At 39.6% G+C, this 12,228-nt stretch overlaps 1 protein-coding gene across 2 annotated transcripts in view; it reads right to left on the bottom strand.

Moving 5' to 3' along the window:
* Positions 1-12,228, bottom strand: part of STYK1 (serine/threonine/tyrosine kinase 1) — a 56,268-nt gene that overhangs the window by 24,649 nt on the left and 19,391 nt on the right. Inside the window, exon 2 of one of the 2 annotated variants that reach the window (XM_023195238.2) lies at positions 9,956-10,070. The exons of the other annotated variant lie outside the window; for it this stretch is intronic. The gene's annotated coding sequence lies outside the window, so the exon portion shown is untranslated. The remainder of the gene's footprint in view (positions 1-9,955; positions 10,071-12,228) is intronic. 2 annotated transcript variants of the gene reach the window in all.

Raw genomic sequence — 12,228 nt, 5'->3', positions numbered from 1 at the left:
CAAAAGAGGAGGAGTATCCAGGCCTTGGATGAGAACAGAGCTTGATACATTCTCAGAACTGGAAGGTCAGTGGGCCTGGACAGTAACAAGAGAGGAGAAAACACGAAGAGATGGCACTGTGCAGGTAGTCCAGAGTCAGATCATAATGAGCCTTTAGGCCATGCTAAACATTGCTTGTTTTATTCTAAGTATCACCGAAGTGTTTAAGTAGAGTGACATGATCCATTTTGTATTTTTTAAAAAAACATTATTTGGAATACTACTCAGCAATAAGAAGGAACAAATTATTGCTACATGCAACACTTGGATGGAACTTAAGGATTTCATGCTGAGTGGAAAAAGCCTGTCTCAAAAGGTTACATGCTGTATGGTTCCATCTGTATAATATTTCCAAAATGGCAAAATTAGAGAGACAGAAAATAAATCAGTGTTTACCAGTAGGAACAGGGAGAAGGTGTGACTTTGAAGGGGTAGCATGAGGGAGTTCCTTTATGGTGACAGACCATACTGTATCTTGACTGTGGTGATAATTACATGAATATATGTGATAAAATATCAAAGAAATATGCACAGAGAGGAACAAGATGACGTGTGAATGCAAAAACTGAAATCCCAGGAAGTCTAGTTAATTATACTATGCCATTGTCAGTTTCATAATTTGGATTATTTGCTACAGTAATTTAGATGTTCCCATTGGGAAAATGGGTAATTGTTACATTGGATTCTATACTATTTTTGCAACTACTTGTGAACTTCTAATCATTTCAAATTGAAAAGTAAAAAGTAGTATTATTTTTGCAGCCATTGAATAACAAATTGCAGGTGATAATAAATACATACGAGAATATCAATTGTGAAACTAATAATTTCATAATCATTTTTGGGTTACAGTAGTGACAGTAAAAAAAGAAAAATAATGGATTGGAAACCTTGAGGAGATTGAACCAACAGGACACAGTGGTTGTAGAAGGTAAGAAGAAGAAGGAGAAATCAAATAAGAGGAGAAGATGATGAGTCATTCTGGACATTTTGATTTGAGATGCCAGTGTGACTTTTAAGTAGAATATTAGAAATAAGCATTTGGTTGTACAGTTCTTAGGATTTATAAGGGAAGCCTGGACCAGAGATAAATATCTGGGAGTCACTAGATAATACTGAAAGCTTGAAAGTGAATAAGAGAGAAAGAGGAAAAAATAAACAAAAAGGAAAAAGAGAAGAGAGGAAAAGAGGCCCTAGGAAAGAATGCATGGAGTTCCAACGGATAATGCTACATGAAGCAAGAGGAGTTGGGGTCCAGGAGGAAACTCAAAAAGGGCCTAAGAGGGAAAAACTAGAGAAGTAAAGGGGAACCAAGAATTTGTGCTGTTGTAGAAGCAAAGGAGAGGAGCATGGACAACAGCTGGACTAAAATCTGATGAGAGGTCAGGAAAACAGTAAGTAGTGGATACAGGCAACGTGGAGGTCACTCGTCATAGAAAGAATAGCTATAGTGTAGTGGCCAGAGAGCAGGGTGGTTCTGGGAATAAATAGGTGGTGAGGATGTGGAGAAAATGTGTTTAGGGGGCTCTTCTGTGATCTTTGAGACCTGTATGAATGAGAGGACTGAAAAGAGGAGTTCAGAGAGAGATTTTATAGTTGATTTCTTTGAAAACTTAGGGCTCCAGCAAGATGAGAAAGGGAACTGGTAATACCCCAACATGCAGTAATCTCTCATTCTAAAAGAAACAAAGCAAAGTTTGGTATGGAGAGGCCTGTATCAGGCATAAATGTTTTACAAAGCCTAAACACACACACACACACACACACACACACACACACACAGATACTGAAAAACATTAAGATGGATTACTAGAATACATAAATAACCCAGAAAAAAAGACACATATTTAGGACTTTAAAATAAAGAAGTCAGCATGAATCAAAATGAGCAGATTAGTGGTTCTCAAACCAGAGAGCACATTAGAATCTCCTAGGAGGCATTTTTTCAAAATATCAATCCTGATATTCATTTCCCACTTGATATGGTTTGGCTGTGTCCCCACCCAAATCTCATCTTGAATTCCTATGTGTTGTGAGAGGGACCCAGTGGGAGGTAATTGAATCAAGGGCCAGGTCTTTCCCATGCTGTTCTCATGATAATGAATAAGTCTCATGGGATCTGATGGCTTTATAAGGGGGAGTTTCCCTGAACAACTTCTCTCTCTTTGCCTGCCACCACCCATGTAAGATGTGACTTGTTCCTCCTTGCCTTCCACCATGATTGGGAGGCCTCCCCAGTCACTGGGAACTGTAAGTCCATTAAACCTCTTTCTTTTGTAAATTGCCCAGTTTCATGTATGTCTTTATCAGCAGCATGAAAATGGATTAATACAGTCAACTGGTACCAGGAGTGGGGAGCCACTGAAAAGATACCCAAAAATGTGGAAGTGATTTTGAAACTGGGTAATAGGCAGAAGTTGGAACAGTTTGGAGGGCTCAGAAGAAGACAGGAAACTGTGGGAAAGTTTGAAACTCCCTAGAGACTTGTTGAATGACTCTGACCAAAAAGCCAGGCCGGGAGCAGCGGTTCATGCCTGTAATCCCAGCACTTTGGGAGGCCGAGGTGGGCGGATCATGAGGTTGGATCACGAGGTCAGGAGATCAAGACCATCTGGCAACATGGTGAAACCCAGTCTCTACTAAAAATACAAAAAATTAGCCAGGTGCGTGGCAGGCGCCTATAGTCCCAGCTACTCGGGAAGCTGAGGCAGGAGACTTGCTTGAACCGGGAGGTGAAGGTTGCAGTGAACCAAGATCATGGCACTGCACTCCAGCCTGGGCGACAGTGAGACTCCTGTCTCAAAAAAAAAAAAAAAAAAAAAAATGCTGCTAATGATATGAACAATGAAATCCAGGATGAAGTCCTCTCAGATGGAGATGAGAAACTTCTTGGGAACTGGAGCAAAGATGACTCTTGTTATGTTTCAGCAAAGAGACTGGTGGCATTTGCCTCTGCCCTAGATATCTGTGGAACTTTTAACTTGAAGGAGGTGATTTAAGGTATCTGGCAAAGAAAGTTCTAAGTAATGAAGCATTCAAGAGGTGACTTGGGTGCTGTTAAAGGCATTCAGTTTCAAAAGGGAAACAGAGCATAAAAGTTTGGAAAATTTGCAGCCTGACAATGTGATAGAATAGAAAATCCCATTTTCTAAGGAGAAATTCAAGCCAGCTGCAGAAATTTGCATAAGTAACAAGCAGCCGAATGTTAATCATCAAGACAAGGAGGAAAATGTCTCCAGGGCACGTCAGAGATCTTTAAGGCAGCCCCTCCCATCACAGACACAGAGGTTTAGGAGGAAAAAATGGTTTTATGGGTTGAGCCCAAGGTCCCTCTGCTATGTGCAATCTAGGGACTTGGAGCACCCAGCTGCTCCAGCTGTGACTAAAAGGGCCAAGGTAGAACTGGGGCTGTTGCTTCAGAGGGTGAAAGTCCCAAGCCTTGGCAGCTTCCATGTGGTGTTGAGCCTGTGGGTACACAGAAGTCAAGAATTAAGGCTTGAGAACCTCTGCCTAGATTTCAGAGAATGTTTGCTGCAGGGGCGGGGCCTTCCTGGAGAATATCTGCTAGGGCAGTGCAGAAGGGAAATGTGGGGTTGGAGCCCCCACACAATGTCTCTACTGAGGCACCACCTAGTGGAGCTATGAGAAGAGGGCTACCATCCTCCAAAACCCCAGAATATTAGATCCACCAACAGCTTGCACCATGTGCTTGGGCAAGCTGCAGACACTCAACACCAGTCCATGAAAGCAGCCAGGAGTGGGGCTATACCCTGCCAAGCCACAGCAGCAGAGATGCCCAAAACCATGGGAATCCACCACTTGAATCACCATGACCTGGATGTGAGACATGAAGTCAAGGAAGATCATGTTGGAGCTTTAAGATTTGACTGCTCTGCTGGATTTTGGACTTGCATGGAGCCTGTAGCCCTTTGTTTTGGCCAATTTCTGCCTGTGAAACAGCTGTATTTACCCAATGTCTATATCCTCATTGTATCTAAGTAATAACTAACTTGCTTTTGATTTTACAGGCTTATAGGTGGACGTGACTTGCTTTGTCTCAGATAAGGTGTTGGACTGTGGACTTCTGAGTTAATGCTGAAATGAGTTAAGATTTTGGGGGACTTTTGGGAAGGCAATATTGGTTTTGAAATATGAAAACATGAGATTTGGGAAGGGCCAGGTATAAAATGATATGGTTTGGATGTGTCCCCACCCAAATCTTTTCTTGAATTCTCATATGCTGTGGGAGGGACAAAGTGGGAGGTAATTGAAACATGGGGGTAGGTCTGTCCTGTGCTCATGATAGTGAATAAGTCTCACAAGATCTGATGGTTTTATAAAGGGGAGTTTCCCTGCACAAAAGAGTTCTCTCTCTTTGCCTGCCATCATTCACACAAGATGTGACTTGCTCCTCCTTGTCTTCTGCCATGATTGTGAGGCCTCCCCAGCCACTCGGAACTGTAAGTACACTAAACCTCTCTCTTTTGTAAATCGCCCAGTCTCAGGTATGTCTTTATCTGCAGCATAAAAATGGACTAATACTCCACTCCTCCTAGAGATTATGATGATTATAAACCCCATAGATTATGACTTCACATATCAGCTTCAATCAAGGAAATGCTTCCCAGGAGATACTAACATACAACTGGGGTTGAGAACTACTAAGATATATTCATCAAATGGAATTTAGGCAATAGAATACTTGTTTGATAACAAAAAGTATAGTTTTGATCCACCTGTACACAAAATTAATTTTGGGAAAAAAGCTAGATGCTTTGAGAGACATAAAAAATTAACATTATAAATTACATTGGGTTTGTGATAACTTCCTAAGCTTAAACAAAAAATTTTCTTCCAACAGGAAAAAAAAAAAAAAAAATCACAACGAAAACATCAATCAATAAACAAATAAAAACATAGTACTTTTATAGTAATAAGAAAACCACTAATCTGCCAATAAATAAATAGTCAAGGAACATGAAAAACAAAAGAAAACCAGTTCACCAAAACAAAATGTTTAACAAATATGGAAGCATGGTGAACTAAGATGGACGTTATTTTATCTTAACCAGTAATTTTAAAAATACTTTAAAATAAAACAAGATACATATTTTGCCAATCCATTTAAGAAAAAAAAAAAGATATTTATTTATTTTATTTTTTAATTTTTTGAGCCGGGGCCTTGCTCTGTTGTCCAGGCTAGAGTGCAGAGGTGTGATCTTGGCTCACTGCAGCCTTGATCTCCCAGACTCAAGTGATCCTTCCACCTGAGCTTCTTGAGCAGCTGGGATCACAGGCAGGTGCCACCACACATGGCTAATTTTAAATTTTTTTTGGAGAGATGGGGCCTTGCCATGTTGCCCAGGCTGATCTAAAATTCCTGGCTTTGAGTGATCCTCCCACCTCAGCCTCCCAAAGTGCTGAGGTTATAAGTGTGAGCTACCACACCCAGCAGAAAACAAGATTTGAAAACTAATATTTATGCTCTAAAGAGTTTTATTTAAAAAGACCACTCTTATAAGATTAACAAGGAATCTAAATGTCTACATTTTGAAAAATAACTTGGCACTATGAAAATTGACAGTCTGAATGGCCTTAATGATTTTGACTCTGTAATTTCTCTCCCAAGTGTCAATTATGTGTATATTTTTTTTAAAATGGAAGATGTTTCTGAACACACAAAAGAATCTGTGACACTTATTTAACTGTTTTGAAAATATAAATAGGGATTTGCTTCAAAATAATTCATGAACTTGAAGGAGGAGAAATAGGTGGAGATGTAAATAAGAAAAAATTAACCATGTGCTCAAAATTGCTGAATTCAGGGGATATACATGGGAAGCCATTCTACTATTTTTGTTTCTTTTGTATATATTTGAAAGTTTCTGAAATAAAAAATTAAAAATAGAAGAAAAACTTAAATGTTCATCAAGAGGAGGGATGTTTCAAATTATGTTTATATAGTTGGACCATGGAACACTACACATTTATTAAATTTATGTTCACAAAAAGTTTTAATAAATGGCAATTTTTAATGTTAGTGGGTTAAGTAAAAAGGCACATTTTAATAATGTATATACCACAAGAGTACAATGAAACTGAGTGGGAGAAACACCTGTGTAGGGGAATGCCAAAGAGAAGTATATTAGAATGTTATAGCAACAATGATGATGGTTAGTATGAATAATTTTTTCCTCTATTTTCTATTTTCCAAATGGAATGAATTAAGCCTTAGTTATTTTATAATAAGAATATGCAAAAGAAGAAAGGCTACAAGGCAGAAAAGTTTGATAGCCAAAATACAAAAGAGAAAATTGGCTGAGGGTAATAAAAAAAGTCAAAGAGGGAAAACAATCTTCCTAAAGAACTAGTGTTTAGAATTAAAGACAAAGTACAATCGTTAAATCAAGATTAATGGCTTCAAAGAGGGCTCTCCTGGCCTACAGTCAAGGTGAAGATCTGGAGTTTAACAAGCTTCACTGTTGCTTGCTAAAGGCATTATCTTGCCGACCTGGGAGAAAGCCAAGTTGGAACTCCCAGGAACAAAGTTAATGTATCGTCTCCATTCAACTGTAGTAAAGGAGAAAGAATAAAAGAACCCGTGTCAGAGTTAGGGGTGGGTTTATCTTAATGTATCGAAGCCTTGGTTTACTAACCTATACAGCTGAGATAATTCTGTCTGCTTACATCAGAGGATTCTAGTGAGAATTAATAAGAATGTAAAATTGTTCTTCAGTAATAGTAGCTAAAAGTGCCTCTTCTAGCAAGAATGTATTTGTATAACATAATTACTTTTCAGACGAAGGGTTCCAACTTTGTGCTCCTGATCAAGGTTCCCTTTTTGATGGCTTTCCTTCAATGCATCAGCATAAATGTAGCTAAAATTCCTTTCTTCCCAGCACAGGCACAATAAAATGAAAGTGCCCGAAGACTTGCTAAATGTTAAGTAAATTTAGGAAACCAATTCAGTGAACAAAAAGTGAAGGAGCAGGTCCGGGTGCGGTGGCTCATGCCTGTTATCCCAGCACTTTGGGAGGCTGAGACAGGTGCATCACCTGAGGTCAGGAGTTCGAGACCAGCCTGGTCAACCTCGAGAAATCCCGTCTCTACTAAAAATATATATATATATATATATATATATATATATATGTACACAAAAATGAGCCGGGTGTGGTGGCATGCACCTGTAGTCTCAGCTACTCAGGAGGCTGAGGCAGGAGAATTACTTGAACCTGGGAGGCGGAGGTTGCAGTGAGCCGAGACTGTGCCATTGCACTCCAGCCTGGGTGACAGAGCGAGACTCCATCTCAAAAAAAAAAAAAAAAGTGCAGGAGCAGTGTGTGTGCAAGTGTAGTTGTGGGTGTGTGAGGTGTGTACGCAGGAGTGTGTATTTTCCGAAGTTGAAGTTTGCAGTTCTACTGCAGCTAGCTTGTTGTCTTAAGAGGGCCATGCTGGAGCCCAACAGCCTCCTGCCTTGGTCCTGCACTTTTCCTGCTCTGAACTTGTATGTGTGAGGGAAATGCTGGGCTCACTCACTCCTTTCCTTACAGTCTTTTATATCTGCCATGATAAAGGCATATTTACTATTCAGACTCCTAGGTTTCAGCTCACGTTCCAGTTTTTTTTATTATAAGTCTCAGAAGCATAGCCCAGCCCATTTCTGAAATTCAGTATACCCATCTCTCCTACTATTATAATTAGCTTTGTACTCTTGAGTGAATTACTTTAATCGCTCCTAATCCTCAGTTTCTCATCTGCAAATTGGGTTTGCAATAGTATCTAACACAAACAGCCATTGTAATAATTAACCAATTTTACATGATAATGCACCTAGAACAATACCTAGTACATAGTAAGCAGTAGCTGTTACTAATTATTCCTATGATAACTATAAAAATAAGAATATTCCTATAATAATTACTATTACTATTCCTCAAATTATGACATTTTTGAATGACCTCTCCTTGTGGGTAAGACCTTCATGTAACATCAATATGATAACATAATACCACTCACATTTCTGTATATTCCACAGGAATAAGATAATTATTTCATGACACCTGAGTTTACAGAAAATCTTACTTATGCTTCAGTACAATTTTCTAACCATCCTTCTGCAATGTATCTGCTTTTTTAAATCTTAAATTGTCAATTGTTCTATTCTTTTTTTGTAAATTGCTTCATAGTTTTCAAATTTAAAAGGTCATATGAGTATTAAAGTGGATGTAGCAGATTTTATACTATTCTTTTCCTAGGCTCTAACAACCAAAACGTAAGCCAGTGTTTCTACTTGAGGAGCTTTTTAAAAATCCCATTGCCTGGGATGCATCTCAAACCAATTAAATCAGAATCAGACTCTGGGAATAGGAACCAGGAACTGAGATTTATGTAAAACTCCTAAAGTAATTCCAATATGCGACCAAGTTTGGGAATCCTGCCTTAAACCTTTGTTATCTCTTTTTCTTAATTCATCCAGAGAAAATTCACCAGACTCTAATTTATTAGATAAGATTCTACATTGGCATCCACTATTCTAGTTCTCTCTCTCTCTTTCTCTCTCTCATTCTTTCTCTCCCCCTCCTCCCTTCATTCATCTCTCCCTCATTTGTATGTAATCTTCAGCAAGTGAGATAATTTCCCCGGGGGTTTAATTCCTAATCTGTAAAATAATGAGTCATAGTCTTGCACAATGTAATCAGAGATGTTTTGACAGCACAAATGAGATAAAACATATGAAAGTACTTTAAAGTTTTAGAATACAAGTATTTCAGAAATCCAAGGTAGAATTATCATATTCCCCACATCCTTCCCTCTCCTCTCATGTAGACATGCGCAAGGCCATCTCTTCTGAAGTACTCTTGCTTCCTGAAGTAAAGCTTTTCTATGGTAAATAACTTGAGGATCTGTTAAACTCTTAAGGTTTTGGTATTTCTTTCACAGACTTTCAAGCAAACTTTACTCAAGGCTGTATCATTTGTTGACCACACTTTCTATCTTGTCTTATATCACTTCTTACAGTTTTTAGAGAGAAAAGGGGTTAACGAGTCTATGGAGAGAGAATATGAGATGTACTCTGGAAAAAATCTAAGATAAATGAACTTTAAAATAATGCTATTTTTGGACACCAATATGGTCTCCAGTATGATGAGGTCCTGACAGTAATCTTCACTTTGGCTTCAGCTTCCTTCTGCTCTGAAATTCATCTTGTTTTCCTCACCTAAATTTTTCTCAGTAGAAAGTTCTAGGAGAAATGCTTGGTTGAAAGGAAGAAACTTCTCCTGAAACAGGGAAAGGAGTCAGGAGATCTCAGTTATAACACTGGGTCAATGACTTCCTGTGTGACCTTTGGCAAATCAATTAACCTATCTTTTCTTTTCTTTTTTATCTTTGAGACAGAGTCTCGCTCTGTTGCCCAGGCTGGAGTGCAGTGGCGCGATCTTGGCTCACTGCAAGCTCCACCTTCCGGGTTCACACCATTCTCCTGCCTCACTCTCCCTAGTAGCTGGGACTACAGGTGCCCGACACCATGCCTGGTTAATTTTTTTGTTTGTTTTTTTTCAATAGAGATGGGGTTTCACCGTGTTAGCCAGGATGGTCTTCATCTCCTGACCTTGTGATCCGCCTGCCTGGGCCTCCCAAAGTGCTGGGATTACAGGCATGAGCCACCGTGCCCAGCCCAATTAACGTATCTTTTCTAGAGAGTTGCATGTAAAGTATTTGAGATGTATAACAATCAGTACAAATATGAGGTATTATCATTATTTATTGATATCTCACGAGGAGTACTCAAGAAAGTAGAACTATAACGAAACTAAGATATATAAACTATATTTACATATGAGAATTCAGAAGTGTAAAACCTGAGAAAAGGTGGATAAGAGTTTTTCTCTATCATCTTAAGCAAGAAATTTAATACCTTATATCATTTCCTCAAAATCCAGTCCTTGCAGTCCTTTTAATAGAATCTGTACATCCTGTATGTTGACAGAAAGAGTCAGAGCTCCTGGAAAATCAAGATGGTAGATGTGCCCCTACAATGATACAGAAAGCAGTTTAAAGCAAAGGTATATGAATAATGCTAGCAATACCTGCTACCCTCGTGGATTCTTGACTTGTCCTGGGAACAAAAACGTGGCACTGCATTAATGTTTAAAGATTGGTCTTGTTGGAGGCATTTGAACCAGAGCAGTTCCATTTTGAATAGGGGCTGGGTAAAACAAGGCTGAGACCTACTGGGTTGCATTCTCAGGAGGTTAGGCATTCTTAGTTATAGGATGAAACAGGAGGTCAACAAGATGCAGGTCACAATGGCCTTGCTGATAAAACAGAATGCAGTAAAGAAGCCAGCCAAAACCCACCTCAACCAAGATGGCCACAAAAGTGACCGCTGGTCATCCTCACTCCTCATTATACACTAATTATAAGGCATTAGCATGCTAAGAGACACGCCCATCAGTATCGTGACAGTTTACAAGTCCCACAGCAACATCTGCAAGTTACCCTATGTGGTCTAAAAAGGGGTGGAAATTTCACTTCCCAATCTTTTCCCAGAAAACTCATGAATAATCCACCCCTTGTTTAGCATATAATCAAGAAATAACTGTAAGTCTACTCAGTCAAGTAGCCCACACTGCTCCTCTGCCTATGGAGCAGCCATTCCTTTATTCCTTTACTTTCTTAGTAAACGTGCTTTCACTTTATGGACTCACTGTGAATTATTTCTTGAGCAATGTCCAAGAACCCTCTCTTGGGGTCTGGGTTGGGACCCCTTTCCAGTAACATCTTCCTGGAAACCATGAAGGGACTATACTGAGGAAAATTCTATGGACCCAAAGGAAGTAGACTATAGCACTGCCAATTAGCCAACTTTAGGTAAGGCGCAGGATATGTTTTGCCCAGGCGAAAGATCAGATTGGGTTAGAGGTCGAACTTAGGAGAGTATCTCCTAAGATAGAGAGGGTTATGGTCCCTCCTAATAAAAGGCAAGGATGCTTAATGGAACTTGAGTTTGAGGCCCAATTTAGAAAGGTTAGAGTCCTTCCGAAGATTTAGGGGTTAGAGGCTCCTCTCAGTAAAGTCCTTCTTGGTTAAAAGTGGATTTAACACTGTGGGATGTTAACTGCTATTCTCTTTGGATTAATCTGCCTTGCACTCTTTGCTGACAGCCATGGGTGACAGGATTAGGCATGTACAGGATCACCAGACACGGGGAGCTTTTTTCTCCCCAAAGGGGGAAACTTGAGAGCTGATGGGACTGCCAGAAAACACCCTTCACTACTGACAAGTGGCCACCTGGGTCTTTCTCTAGTCTCCCTGAGCTCCTTGGCTTCCCCACCCCACCCTAGGCAACACTTTTATCCCTTCCTGTTCCTCTCTCTGTACAAACCAGTTGCAGGAATGGTAGAAATCACCAGCTCTTGCAACGTTTTGATTAATGAGTAAAAGGATTCACGATGCTAGTCTTAACGCTGTAGCAAATCTGGTGTATTTTGTGGTTGAATTTGTCTTTCTGTGTTATTCGGTCATAAAGGGGAGGTACCTTGGGATAGAACACAAGCTTAGGACTCCATAAGCTGGATAGGGTTTCTCTCTCATCTTGTTTTACATCCTTGGGAGCTTGACCTTGTAACCACCTGGCAGTACTTTCTCTTAGTCTCTGCCATCCAGAGGACAGCAATTTTGGAGTTTATGACATAGTTAGCTCTAAAAATTGTTTTGAGTGGTTAAAAGCCTTCATTGGCTCAAAACTGTCTGCTCTAGGCCCTTTCTGGGAAGGCAATGGAAACTTCCCAGTGCTGTAGCTTAGTAGTTAAGGCTTTATCTTTTCACAATGGCATCCCTGGTTCAGGGTTCAATTTCTGGTTTAGGGAATTAGTACTTTCTGGTTGATATTTGTGTGATCTTTGCCATTTGTTGATTTTATTCCCCTCCATGAACAACTTCTATCTTCCCTTCTTGAATCTTCCTTTCTCCAAGCTACCTTGTAGACTCTAAATCTTGTAAAAACTGCTAATCATCTCTTTTAAAATACTGGTACACTTGTGATTAAGTCATAACCTTAGTGAAGGCGTACCGGTTTCATCTGGGAGGTTACTTTTGGTAGAGTTTAAAAGCCAGAAAAATGGATTGTTTGGCCTGGCTAAAGTCAGGTAATAAGAGATTTAAGAGGATTTTTAAAGTGCTGTGGTT

Source organism: Piliocolobus tephrosceles, chromosome 10 (genome assembly GCF_002776525.5).
Source record: "Piliocolobus tephrosceles isolate RC106 chromosome 10, ASM277652v3, whole genome shotgun sequence".
NCBI classification, from domain to species: Eukaryota; Metazoa; Chordata; class Mammalia; order Primates; family Cercopithecidae; genus Piliocolobus; species Piliocolobus tephrosceles.
This window is presented reverse-complemented; position numbering and strand designations above follow the sequence as displayed.